We start from the raw sequence: 12,906 nt of genomic DNA, 5'->3' as shown, positions 1-12,906 counted from the left end.
GATAATATATGTGAATTATATTTCAATAAAGCTGTTATAAAAAATGAAAAAAAAGAAAGATGCTCTTAAAAGAGATCTGATATTTATACTGATTGAAATACTCGCTGCTAAAATAATCCCTGTGGTCAGAGATGTGACAAGCATGAACTGAAAAAGCCTAAGTATTGCAACTGTACTCATAAGACCATGAGTAGAATCAGTCTCTAAAGAATCACGTGGATATCCCAACACAATTCATGAGTTTTTGAAATGGAATAGAGGAAAGAATGCTATAGAGGCATATACAAGTGTTCAAGTATAACAGTCATTTTTTTTTCCTTTTTATTAACCTTTTTTGGCTGCAATAGGGATTATTCTACATCTTGCTAAAGAGAGAGAATTCCACATAATGCTTAATTAAAGCCTCACAGAAAAATTTTATAAAAATTTTTCTTTAATTTTGATTTTATGGATGAAGAAACAGAAAATAGATTGAATGAATTGAACAATCCAGAACCAGTAAAGGAAGAAGCGAAAATTAGAATATAGTCTTTTAGCAACGAGGCCCTATATTCTTTTCACATATCATGCTGCCTGTCTCAGGATTCCACCCATTTATCATGTTTAGAGATTTATATTGTTTTGAAACTAGCATTGCCCTAGAAATGACTTCAGAAAAGCAAGAAATATTCTACTTTTTTGACGTTCTTACTGGTTGGTTTAGCAGAATAAATGTAACTCAGAGAAGATGACCTTAATTAAATTAATGTATTCTATGCTGACATTATACTTATATAAAAAGTGAAAAAAAATATTTCAAGAGAGCTAAACTTCTGTTAGGAGTAAAATTTTTTTACAGTTACTTTGAAAAACTATTTGTTAGTATTAGATTAAGGTGAACAGAGGTACACTCTGTGGCCAATTTTACTCCTAATCATAGACCCACCAAATACACATAGTCACCAAATGACATGTACAAGAATGTCCAAAGCAGCCTATTCTTAATAGCCAAAACTGCTGAAAATGATCCAAATTGAATAAATATATTTGTTCTATTCTATTAGTGGAATACTACAGTGTAAACACTCACCACCACCCCCCAAATCTATAACTATACACAGCAACATGGACAAATCAATATTATTGAAAAACATAATATTGAGGGGAACAAAGCCATAGACAAAGGAATACAATAGTATGATTTTGTTTATAAAAAATTCAAAACCAGAAAAAACTAATCTAACCTCTTAAAAGTCAGGATAATGATTACTCTTGGAGCAAGAGAGAGAGGTAATAGTACCTGGAACTGGAAATAAACGTGACTACTTAGGTGCCAGCAATGATGTTTCTTACTATGGGTGCTGGTTCATGGATGTGTTAACTCGGTAAAAATTGACCAAACTATACACTCATAATTTTGTATTTTTATGTATATATAAGTATGTATATTTGAATATATATAATTCGAGTTTCTTCAGAAGAGTTATCCTGAATTTCTAGCTCTTTGCCAACAAAACGTCCTATATAAAATATGCATGTGACAGATTTTCTTACACAATGAAGCAGACCTTGGGAGAAATCCTTCATTATAATGAATTATGTTTTTTGTTTATTTCACACTAGCACCTATATACAATCATACAACATGATATTGTACACAAATCATAATTTGCTCTGGGGCATATACCAAAGAAGACCTGATGTCACCTGAGAGGTGATTTTGACACCAAAAAGATATAACAGAGTAAAAGCCACAAATGAGCACTTGTGATAATACTCCAGGAAGTGTTCACGAGCGGGTGGTATTGGAGAGGTGACTTCCGACAAGAGCCCGCAGTGTGAAGCTTGGTACAGAGTTTTCTTGGCAAGAAGAAAGAGTAAATGCCAAGCCCCTGTTGTAAAAACAAATGTGGAATTTAGGGAAAACAGAACAAGGTCTGGTTACAGCTGCAGTGGAAGCAAGAGAAGTGACAAAGATAGTGGGACAAGCAGGCTGTGGTTGGGTAACTCAGATGAGAAAAATAAATTGTACAGATAAGAAAAATATATTTCAGTGATACTCTGAAGTCATTGAAAGGTTAAAACAGATCAGTAACATGATCTAATTGGCATTTTTAAAAGTTCACTCTGTCTGCTATGTAAAAAAATGGGCTGTATGGGGAAAAATGGAAGCAGAAAAACTATTATAAGGTTACTACTATAGTCCTAATGATAGGTGATAGTGGCTTAGTGTTGATAGGATGCACTGAAAGATTGTATGTAAGGGTGAGAAACATAAAAGAATAAATGGTTGGGGGCTTGAACAAGTCAAAGGATGGTAGTTTCCCTTACTAGGAAATTTGGAATGGCCAAGATCAATTGAGTATACAGCAGTTAGCCCGAAGCATGGAAATGTTTATTTAATGTCATATTTGTTATTGTTATCACTACTGGACTGCCTGTATTGATAACCTATAAAACTCTTAAAACATGATCTGCGCCCTTGACTATGGCAGCCATAAAAAGTCCCATGAAACATTCCTCAACATCAGTATTAATTCTTAAAAGGAATTCTGAAATGTGCTTCTTTTTTACATGTAATAAAACTAAAATTAGAAAGCTAAATAATATTTGTCAAGGCCAACTTTATTCTATGAAAATTAATAAAGGAAACTTCAACTAAAATTAGCTTCTGGAAGCCTTGTAAAGGAAGCTCTCAGGCTCTACCACTCATTGTCAATTACCCCAGTCATCAATTACAACTATAGTTAATTCAGTTACAGATCCTAACAGGAAGAGATGTACCTTGCACTGCCAAACAAGAAGTACAACTACTTTACTATTCCAGCTGAAGAAGGGAAGATTTTTTTCTTGCCCAGCAACAAGAGCCACCAAAGAAAACAGCACAGCTCAGCCAATGTGAAGCCACTGTCACTTGAACTCTTACTTTCCCCCAATGAACTTTCATTTTTCTTTGCTGATAACTTCCTTGTTCTGTCTTCCTTTCTATAAAGACTTTTATTTTATATAACCCTTGGGAGTATCTCTCTGCTTGCTAGATGAGATGTTGCCCTATCCATGAATCATCTAATAAAGCCATGTAGATATCTCCAAATTTTTAATTCTCAAAGTCCGAGTACTCTGAAATCCACTCTATAAATATGAAATCTCTTTTAAATTGTTATATAATGGAGTGGAAATATTATTAAAATCTAAATTGGCAGGAGTCACTTGCACCATCTCAGAGAATTAGTACAGCTCTTCTGAGTTGGAAATACATCTCTGTTTTGCAAATGCCAAAACTGCTTCTGTTTCTTCTGTGCTGCTAAATGGTGAAAACTTTAGTAGATATTTTTTCTGTTGTCAAGCAGAACATGTTATTGAATCTCTTTTATGGTAAGGTAGAATCGGAGCAGAGAATTAAACTTCTTTGTATGTTAAAGCAAACAGAATTGAGTTTTCAAGAAGCTTAAAAACTTCTTGAAGGCTTATGATTATGGGGATATGGACAAGAGCTTGGGGATATGTACAAGAACTTGAGGTTATAGAGAAGGGGTTGAGTGGTTCCGCCATGTAAATACCATCGTCCACTATAATCACCAGGGACAAACTCTTCAGAAGATAAGGTCACACAGAAATACTTGCATGAATTTTTGTTGTTGTCGTTGTTGTTGTTGTTGTTAGAAAATCATAAAAAATGAGTTGATGTTCCATATCTGGTTAGCAGAGGGAATAAAGGAAATGAAGCAGCAGATACTTAAACTTAGAGGGTAAGTAATAAACTACTAATTTGCAACATGCACACACCCACATGCACACACACATACATATGTGTGTAATTAAAAGTCAACAATAACTGTAGCAATTTGGTATTACTTAGAACAACAAAGTTATTTTCAAGGAGAATTTTATCATTAACATTATTTAGAATTGTTGGCATATGGTTTCATTATTTTTTTAATTATCTAAAAGACAATGCCTATATCAGGGGTAGACCACACCCACTTTCTCTCCCTGGGTATGCCCCTGTAATGAAATAATATGCAGACAAAGATGGATTACTAAAATTAGCATATATTCATTATATACATTGCATATATGCATCTATACATTATATAAATGCATGTATACATCACATACATGTATAAATTTTTCTCAAAGGGCAGGGTGACCTCAGCTGACATCTGTGTTACAGTTAAAATGTAAAAGATAACATTTATCATAAGATTATTAATTTCCAAGAACTGCAAAAATGTAAGCCTGCAATATAAATATCTTTCTTGAAAGAGTAAATTTTATAATTTATACAGACTAGCTTGGCTTTTAAATGTAATCTAATACTACACATAGTATTCAAATACATAAGCATAAATTTTATAACTAATATCAGATTCCTTATAAAGATAATCATTTCCCATGATGTTTATATAAAACAAGTGTAACAAAATTTTCTATTCTATATTATGGAAATACACATAAAAAAGACAGAAGATACCCTACTTGTAACAAACTTTCAAGTTTCCATAATTCTGTAAATCTCTTTTTTTCCATAAAGAATAATGTCTCAGGAAAAAATTCTAAAATTTAAACTGTTGTAATAGTTTTTGTAATCATGTAATCAATAAAAAGACACATGTGCTGAGTTAAAATGAGGAATTTGCTTTACATTTAGCTTTAATGTATCTATCTCTGTAAAGTGACCCTTCATGCAAGCAAAACATTCAGTCAATATATATCACACAAGCAATAAATCTTCTGGAAGTGTCCCCTCCTGTGGACAATGAGTTTCCCCCATGAGGCCTTTGCTAGTTATTCTGTGCTATTCTTTACATTCTCTTTGTAATTTTAGAAATGTGTAAAACAAAAACTAGAAATCTGGATTGAAACAATACACTTGAGAAGAAAACTGCCGGAGGTGTTCGAGTTATCTTTAATGCCATTGAATCAACCAGGCTCATGTATTAAAAGCTGGGGGACAGAAAATCAATAAAATACATTAAACTTGACTTGGTTTTACTAGTTAAATAAATAAATATAAATAAAAATGAAAACTTCTTATTCCATTCAAAATACATGGCCACCTAAATGATTTCAATCCTCTAGGAATACAGCCTGTCTTAAAGGATTTACTGATAAGAACTAATAAAGGAGAAGGTCAAGATTTAAGATCCAAACTAAGTTTTACTATAACTGTAAACAGTATCGATTTTCTTCAAACAGCTGAGAAATATTTTATTTTAACCTTATGTGGCCCATGACAAAGAAGTGTCAGACTTAATTCAAACTGTTAACTTACTGCGTTAGGATTAAATACTCTTTAAAACCTCAATTCTTGTTAGTTTCATTGCCCTCAGCATCAACCAAAGTTATCCTGTAAAAGGCAGTGACTTTGCAGAGCAGCTTCTAAGGAGGCAACTTTGCCCAAGACTGATGCTTTGTGTTCTGAGACACTATCTCAAAGAAACATTTGGCGTTACAGGTTGCAAAAGCTGCTGCCTTTTGTGAATCTACCTGCTGTTTTAGACCTTGCTTGGTCTTTTGGACCCAGGTACTTATCTATTGCTCTGATGTGAAAGTACTGTAAAAGCATTTTGCTTCTGTACGATTTGGTGTAGACCTTTCAGTTTGCTGACATTCTGAAACCGTCATTCTTTGTTGTCTTTGGTTTCCTATTAGCCTAGAGCAAACAAATTTCCTTTCACCACCATGAACCCAGCAAAGCAGTAAGAGTCCTGCCTTCCTGCAGCTTCCAGCTGCAGCTAACCTAGTAGATGCATCCTGCAATTACATGAGTCCTAATGGTTTGACTTTGCTTCATGATCTTGGTAATATCAACTTCTCATCTAATGTTAAAGTTTCTTCCCAAATTGTGTGTCCTTGAACATGTGTTTCATGTCAATGTATCTCAAATTACTCAGGAGTAAGATGGAAGAGGTAAGGGACCAGACATATTCACTTGCTGTTCTAAATATGAGAAATAAAATAAGTCATTATCACCTCTAGTACGCTGGTCATTCAGAATGAGAAAGCAATGGATTGGTATTCACACATTCACTCATCCACTTCTTAGAATATAAATTCTATGCAAGCACGAGACTTGCTTTTCTTCTCTAGGAATCCACTAACAGAAACAGTGTCAGGCACTTATGCTTTTATTCAGAAGATACAAATATATATTAAAAATAAAATAAAATAAAAGTAACCTTCAGCCTCCAAAGACCTCACTATTCCATAAACACTATAGCTGTGTTACAATAAAAAATGCTCTAAAGGGGGAAAAAAAAACTAACTCAAAAAACCAGAGTTCCCCCTTCTACTTTGAAACCTACTTGAAATATGATCTATGGCATTATTTAACTTCTAGGTACCTCAGTTTGGTCATTTGTAAATGGGATAACGTGCACTGCGTGAGAATAATACTTTGAGTTTAGCCATGAATAACAGAAAGCCCAAGTAAATAATAGAGGCTTAAACAAGGTGAGTATATATTTTCCTTCAAACAATAAAAATTTCATGGTTGGCAATTTAGGGCAAGCTTAACAGCTCCATGATACCCTCAGAGACCTAGTTTCTTCCTGCCCTCTTGCTCAGCTGTCCTTAGCACATTCGTCTCATTTTATTGTGACAGATGGCTGTTGGGGCTTTTGTATCTCAACCATATTCCAGGCAGAAATACCGGAAGAACGAAAAGTCAAAGGGTCATTTTAACTGTGATGACTTCCTTTTAAGGAGTTAGGCACATGCTATTCATTCCCTTAAATCTCAATGGTCAGAACTAGATCCCATATTAACAAGGAATACTAGGAAGTACAGTTTCTTAATGTGGTTACTTGCATATACAACAAAATCAGATCTTTTTTACTAAGAAGGTAGGGAAGGATAAATATTGAATAAGAAACTAGCAGTTTTAGTCACAAGTATAATTCATTTATTTATATAATAAAGACTTATTGTATGTACATTTGGGGTTAAGTATTTTGCAGTCCTTAAGATGGAAAGAGAGAAGTGTCCAGAGATGAATAAAATGCTTCCTATAGACTAAATGTTTGCATTCCCCTAAAATTCATACATTTAAACCTAATCCCCAGTGTGATGGTATTAGGAGGTGGGCCTTTGGGATGTTATTATGTCATGAGAGTGGGACCCTTATGAATGGGATTAGTGCGCATATAAAAGAAACCCCAGGGAGCTCCCTCACCCCTCCCACCATGTGAGAACACAGGACTGTCAAAGAACAAGGAAGTGAGCCCTCATCAAATACCAGATTAGCCAGAGCCTTAATGCTGGACTTCCCAGCCTCCAGCAAAGCAAAAAAAAAACAGAAAGTTCTTTGTTTAAGCCATCTGACCTATGATATTTTGTTATAACTGCCTGATCTAAGACAGTGCTGCCCTCGATGCCTAGAAAGAGATAATAAAATAATATTTATGATTTTTTTTTCATCTGCAAGTCTATCATAAAAGCTTTATAAAACTTGATGAAGAATTCTTAAGTCTAGCTGTATTCAAGGGATGGAGAAGCTGACTCTACTACTTGGTTAGAGGAGCGTAGCAGGAATTGTTACAACTATCTTTGTTATTTTGGTAGATTGAGTGGCTGAGTGTCCACTATGCTTATATTCCTTAATATAGTCATAGTTCTCCAAAGTATGCACTCACTGCACTTACTAGGACATAGTACCCTAAGGCCACTAATTTTAAACTATCCACCTACATTTTTGAGGAATAGTTGCACCCATGAAAAGTATAAAATTCTTTACCATAATTATTTGGACCATTTGACCCAGTTCTGTAAATTTTAAATTGGGTATCTCGGTTATGACAGATCATATTTTCTGTTTCTTCACATTTAAAATTAGGATGATACCATCTATCTTATTAATCAAAAAAGCTTACAGCTCAGATTTTTATTATTCCTATATTTTCTACAGTGATCTGTGATCAATGTTTTTTGATATTACTATTGTAATTATCTTGGGGCTCTGAAAACCATGCCCATATAAAAACAAAATTAATTAGTAAAAAGAAAGCTTATATCTCAGTTAAGATAATGGATGCTAGAGTTCTTCACCAGCTACAAACTACTATACAAATACGAATTGTTGTTATTGTTGTACTTTGCTTTGACTCATCTTGCCCAGCTCTGTCGCCATTATTTCTTCTCCCACACAAAAATTCTTTGCTCAGTCATGATTTCATAACAACTCATCATCTTCCTATGGCATGACAATTCTTTATAACTAAATAAAAATAAAAAAGGTTACATAAATTTATTTCCTTCTGAAAATTTTTCAATAATTTGCCATCCTACTTATTATTCTCACATCTCACTATACTAACCAATGTGAATTTCAAATTATATTCGAATATTTGAATAACTGTTCATTTCTATAATTTATAATGTTTCTATTTGCTAAATATAGACTCATTCAAATAATTAATTGACAGGAAAGTCAATGAAGTTGTAATGAAGAGAAGTAGTGTATTGATAATCTAAAAGCTTGGCGAGGGCAGTTTACATGTGTTTTGGGGATGCATTTTTTTAAAGAATTAGCTTTAATAATTATATCTTTTTTCTTGCAAGAGTTAAACTTTATTTTCATTCCTTGGGCGGGGAATGAGAGATACTCAAGAGAACTCTGAATACAGAGAAATGATGATGTGCAGATAAATAAAACTCCATCACGGAGAAGCCACAAAATTTAAAAATATACTGATCATTGAAAGTTGATCGCAGTACACATTTGCTTTTGTTCATTCCATTTCTCTACCATATTATAAATATGAGTAGAGGAAAGAGCTGCAAATAATTTCTATAAATATTAAAGTCAAATGTAACATATCCAGACCTAAGTCTGAATGTGATCAATAACTCTTAGTGGCAAGAATATATAGTTACCTAATTCTGAGCTGACCCAAAAGTTAATAAGTTGGTGTGATTTTATTTTGTCTTTTATTTCCTCTCTTCTGATATAAGTATTTGGTTGTATGTGTGTGTGCGTGTGCGTGTGCGTGTGTGTGTGTGTGTGTGTGTGTGAAGAGAGAGAGAGAAAGACAGAGAGGGGGAAATTGAATAGAGTAATGAGAGAAAATTATATTATAACTGACATTTTTTTCATGCCAATATTTACAGAAGTAAAAAGTTTCAATAAGATAAACTTTTAAAACATATATCATAAATATGAAATGATTTTGGAATTTATCTCAATAAATGTAATGGAACACATTACTTTTATTTAATTTAGAACATGATATACATTAGTTCTCTCTTAGCTAGACTCTTTTATAAACTATTAATGATTTAATTTGCATTTTCATCAAGAGTAAAAAAATATATAGTTATTGCATAGGTCTCCTTTTCTGTAGACACTGAATCATTATTTAATTTAGCATTATTTTAGTTTTACATACCATGTTTGCATTTTTATCTAGGTGCTGCAATTGAGTAAACATATATTTAATTTATCATCTAATATATTTTAATCTAGGCATATGAAGATCATTAGTTTTTTTATAATGCCATGTGTTCTTCAAATTTTTTAAGTCACAGGCAATAGTTTCATTTCTTTTTCTTTGAAAATAATGTTGTTCATGAGTTAGAGATCAAAAGAAAACCAAATATTCTATAAAGCTTTTTAGTGTCCTAGTTCACTGATTCCATTTTTAAAGTCATTGCATTTTTACTATATATCGTGCAGTGTTTCCAATCATTTTTTTACACAGACTTGATTTTTCCACTGTATGTCTCCTTTTAAGAGCTGCGTAAATAGTTAATCATATTTTGAAAATTCTACAAAATCCTTAATAAAACTTAAGTTAACATAAAAGAACATTATTAAAATGGAAGAAATGGATATAATATATAAACTCAAGAGATTGTGATCATTATCTACAATTATAGGAATAATTGTTTTCAGGAAATAAGTATAAAATTACAAAAATGAAAATTGATTTTGAATATTAGAGAAACAGTATTAAATTCTAAACTCTATGATACTCTTCTGAGCTAGGTAAAACAACTCTCTTGTGTAGAATAGTTTATTTGATTCTTAAAAGAATGTGAAAGGAAAGTGTCAAAAAAAATCTATGGCTATCTATCTGTTTATCTATCTATCTATCTATCTATCTATCTATCTATCATCGTCATCATCATCTATTGTATATCATTTCTTTCTCTAGATCTCTATATTACATGTGCTCAAAGAGAAGACTGAAAAACTTACCAACACTTCACCAGAGTGGTGATGTCTCCCCAACATGAGATTCACTCTTTATACCATTGTTCTTTTCACCAATGGTAAGAGGAGTCTCTAGGTTCAACTTCTTCTCTGTCAAAATAAATAAATAAATAAACCTGAGTAGGGTTAGGAGACTAAGAATCAAAGCTTCAGTAGCCTGGATTTGGAGTATCAGAAAGCTGGACCTGGAGATGATGCCAAGAGATTCAGAGGCAGAGTGCCAACTACAAAGAACCAAAGTATTGGAGCAGACAAGCTGGTGGATTGGCTTGAGCCTAGATGCCCTTAGTCGTATGACTATAGCAAGAGTAGCAAGGTGATGAAGTTGAACTTGAGACACTTCTGAGTCAGAAGGGTACTGGAGTGGTTCTGGTCAAGGTGGGTCACTGTCAGAATTAGAAACAAATAATATCTGAAGAAAAATTTCCACAATATACCTGCAAGATTAAGATCACTGGAGAAGATTGTCAAATAAACTAGAAGCCAATGTTTATGATAATAAACAACAGAAACAAAATAAGATTTGAAAGCAAGGATGGTAGATTTGTGAACGGCAAGATATAGAGTATAGAAAAGATAGGTAGAAAATTTAAGAAAATGAAAAATGCAGTTATAAAGTAGGCATAGAACAAAAAGCCATAAAGAATGTTTGGCAGATTTGAAAAATAAATTGAATTTCTAGAAATGAAAGATATAATCATTGACATAAAGACAAACTCAATGGACAAGTTAAAGAACAGATTAAATGCATTTGAAAGAGAATTTGTGAACTTAAAAAAATATATGTTCAAAATTACTTTGAAAGCAATAAAAAAAAAGACCAGGAGATGAAAAATGAGAAAGATTAAGAGACCTGGAGAATAGAATGAATATTCCTAATTCATATCTAGTTGTCATTCCAGGAGTAAAGACTAGGTAAAATGCCAAAGAAACAACATTTAAAATCATATTAGGAGAAAATTTGCCTGATGTAAAAATATAGATCCACAGATTAAATGAATTTTAGTCAAGATTAGTAAAAAGAAATCTATGCCAAGGCACACTACTAAAACTGAAAAAATACCAAAGATGATAATCTTAAAGTAGAGGAAAAAAAATTATCTACAATGGAATGGCTGTTAAAAAAGACCATAGAAATCTCAACAGCAACAAAAGCCAGAAGATATAAAATGTAATTTTTAAAGAATTGAGAAAAGATAACTGTCAATAGAAATTTAACTTAAAATATAGTGCATTATGTTATACTGTTATAATACCCTTTTATATGATCTCAAAATAGCCAACCTAAGCACAATATATTTATAGGATTACATATATATGTGTGACAAAACTATACCTACTATAATATATTACTATACCAACCTATACTATAGGTTAGAATAGTGGTTATTCTAAAAAGAGAGGAGATAGGAAGAAGGGATGGGAAGGAGCACATTCACAGATGCATGTTACAAGCAGTGTTAAATTTTTGATATATGTTTTGGTTCATGAGTTTACATTGTATCAAATTTTTAAAAGCGAGCAAGCATAGACAAAGATAATAGTGCATTAACCAAGAACTCTGTTAAAATAAAATATCAAGCAAAAATAATCTCCATCCATTAAGTAATTGAACATAAGAAATAGATAATGACACAAAAATAATCAGTACGATTATTTAACTGCTAATAATAATCTTTAAACTGTTACGAAAGAAAAATAGTGATTGAGTTTATGGATGTACCATGTGAATAGTCCTTCTCATCAGCATTGATTGCTCTTCGTGCCTTAAGGTTGAGATGGAAGCACAACTGCAGAATGATTTTCTAGCATCACAAATGCCAAATCTCTTTTCTACTACACACAGAAAAATACATATCATCAAAATAGGTACCAATCTGTTTCTAACAATTCTACACAGGCTCAGAAAGAAATAAGGCAAAATTGAAATTCTGCATTAAGTATAGATATCATAATATGTACAGAATAGCTTAAGGGCAATATCAAAATATAAATTACCTGGAGGTAAATAACGTAGGATTGACTATGTTCATGATAGTTCTCTGATTTTGCAAATTATAAGGTCATGATGTGTTTTGAACTACTACTGTCTGTTAGTTCTACATCGCTTAACATTTTTTCTACATAATCTTGTGTCACCTTGGCCCTGTGTTGCCATATAGAGAAGAAAGACATTAATTTGGATCAGAGTCTTGCCAGGATTTGTCGATTTCATGATGGCTACTGACATCATTGGAATACAGCTATGGATAAATTTAGCCAAGTTTAAAGAATATATTTTTGACCAAAATTTATATTAGCTACACACACACATTTCCAATTTGTTTTTCGTTATAACATCCATGTTCTTTTTAAGTAATTTTTATATTCCTTATATTTACTTTTAATTTTTTTTAATGTAGAACGCTTCACAAATTAGTGTGTCATCTTTATACAGGGCCCATGCTAACTTTCTCCATATCATTACAATTTTAGTATACATGCTGCCAAAGTAAGCACTACTGTTAGTTTATAATAAACATTGTCAGGGTTCTATATTAAACTCTTATATTATCTATGCACTATCTGTATTAAATTGACAAGTTTTTCATACATGAAAACATAGTTATCAAATGTTTGTATTAGCTATTGCATTAGAAAATTTTTGATGCAGTTTAATAGAAATAAATATGTTTCTGGAAAACATAAGTTATAGATTCTTTCAGGAAATA

At 32.4% G+C, this 12,906-nt stretch overlaps 1 non-coding gene across 1 annotated transcript; it reads right to left on the bottom strand.

Moving 5' to 3' along the window:
* Positions 1 to 12,587: 12,587 nt before the first annotated feature.
* LOC112469485 lies at positions 12,588 to 12,694 on the bottom strand. Its single transcript, XR_003042628.1, has one exon. It is a non-coding gene; the product is annotated as a U6 spliceosomal RNA (small nuclear RNA).
* Between the last annotated feature and the right edge of the window lie 212 nt (positions 12,695 to 12,906).

The sequence above is a fragment of the Pteropus alecto genome, unplaced genomic scaffold, assembly GCF_000325575.1.
Source record: "Pteropus alecto unplaced genomic scaffold, ASM32557v1 scaffold146, whole genome shotgun sequence".
Lineage (NCBI taxonomy): Eukaryota > Metazoa > Chordata > Mammalia > Chiroptera > Pteropodidae > Pteropus > Pteropus alecto.
This window is presented reverse-complemented; position numbering and strand designations above follow the sequence as displayed.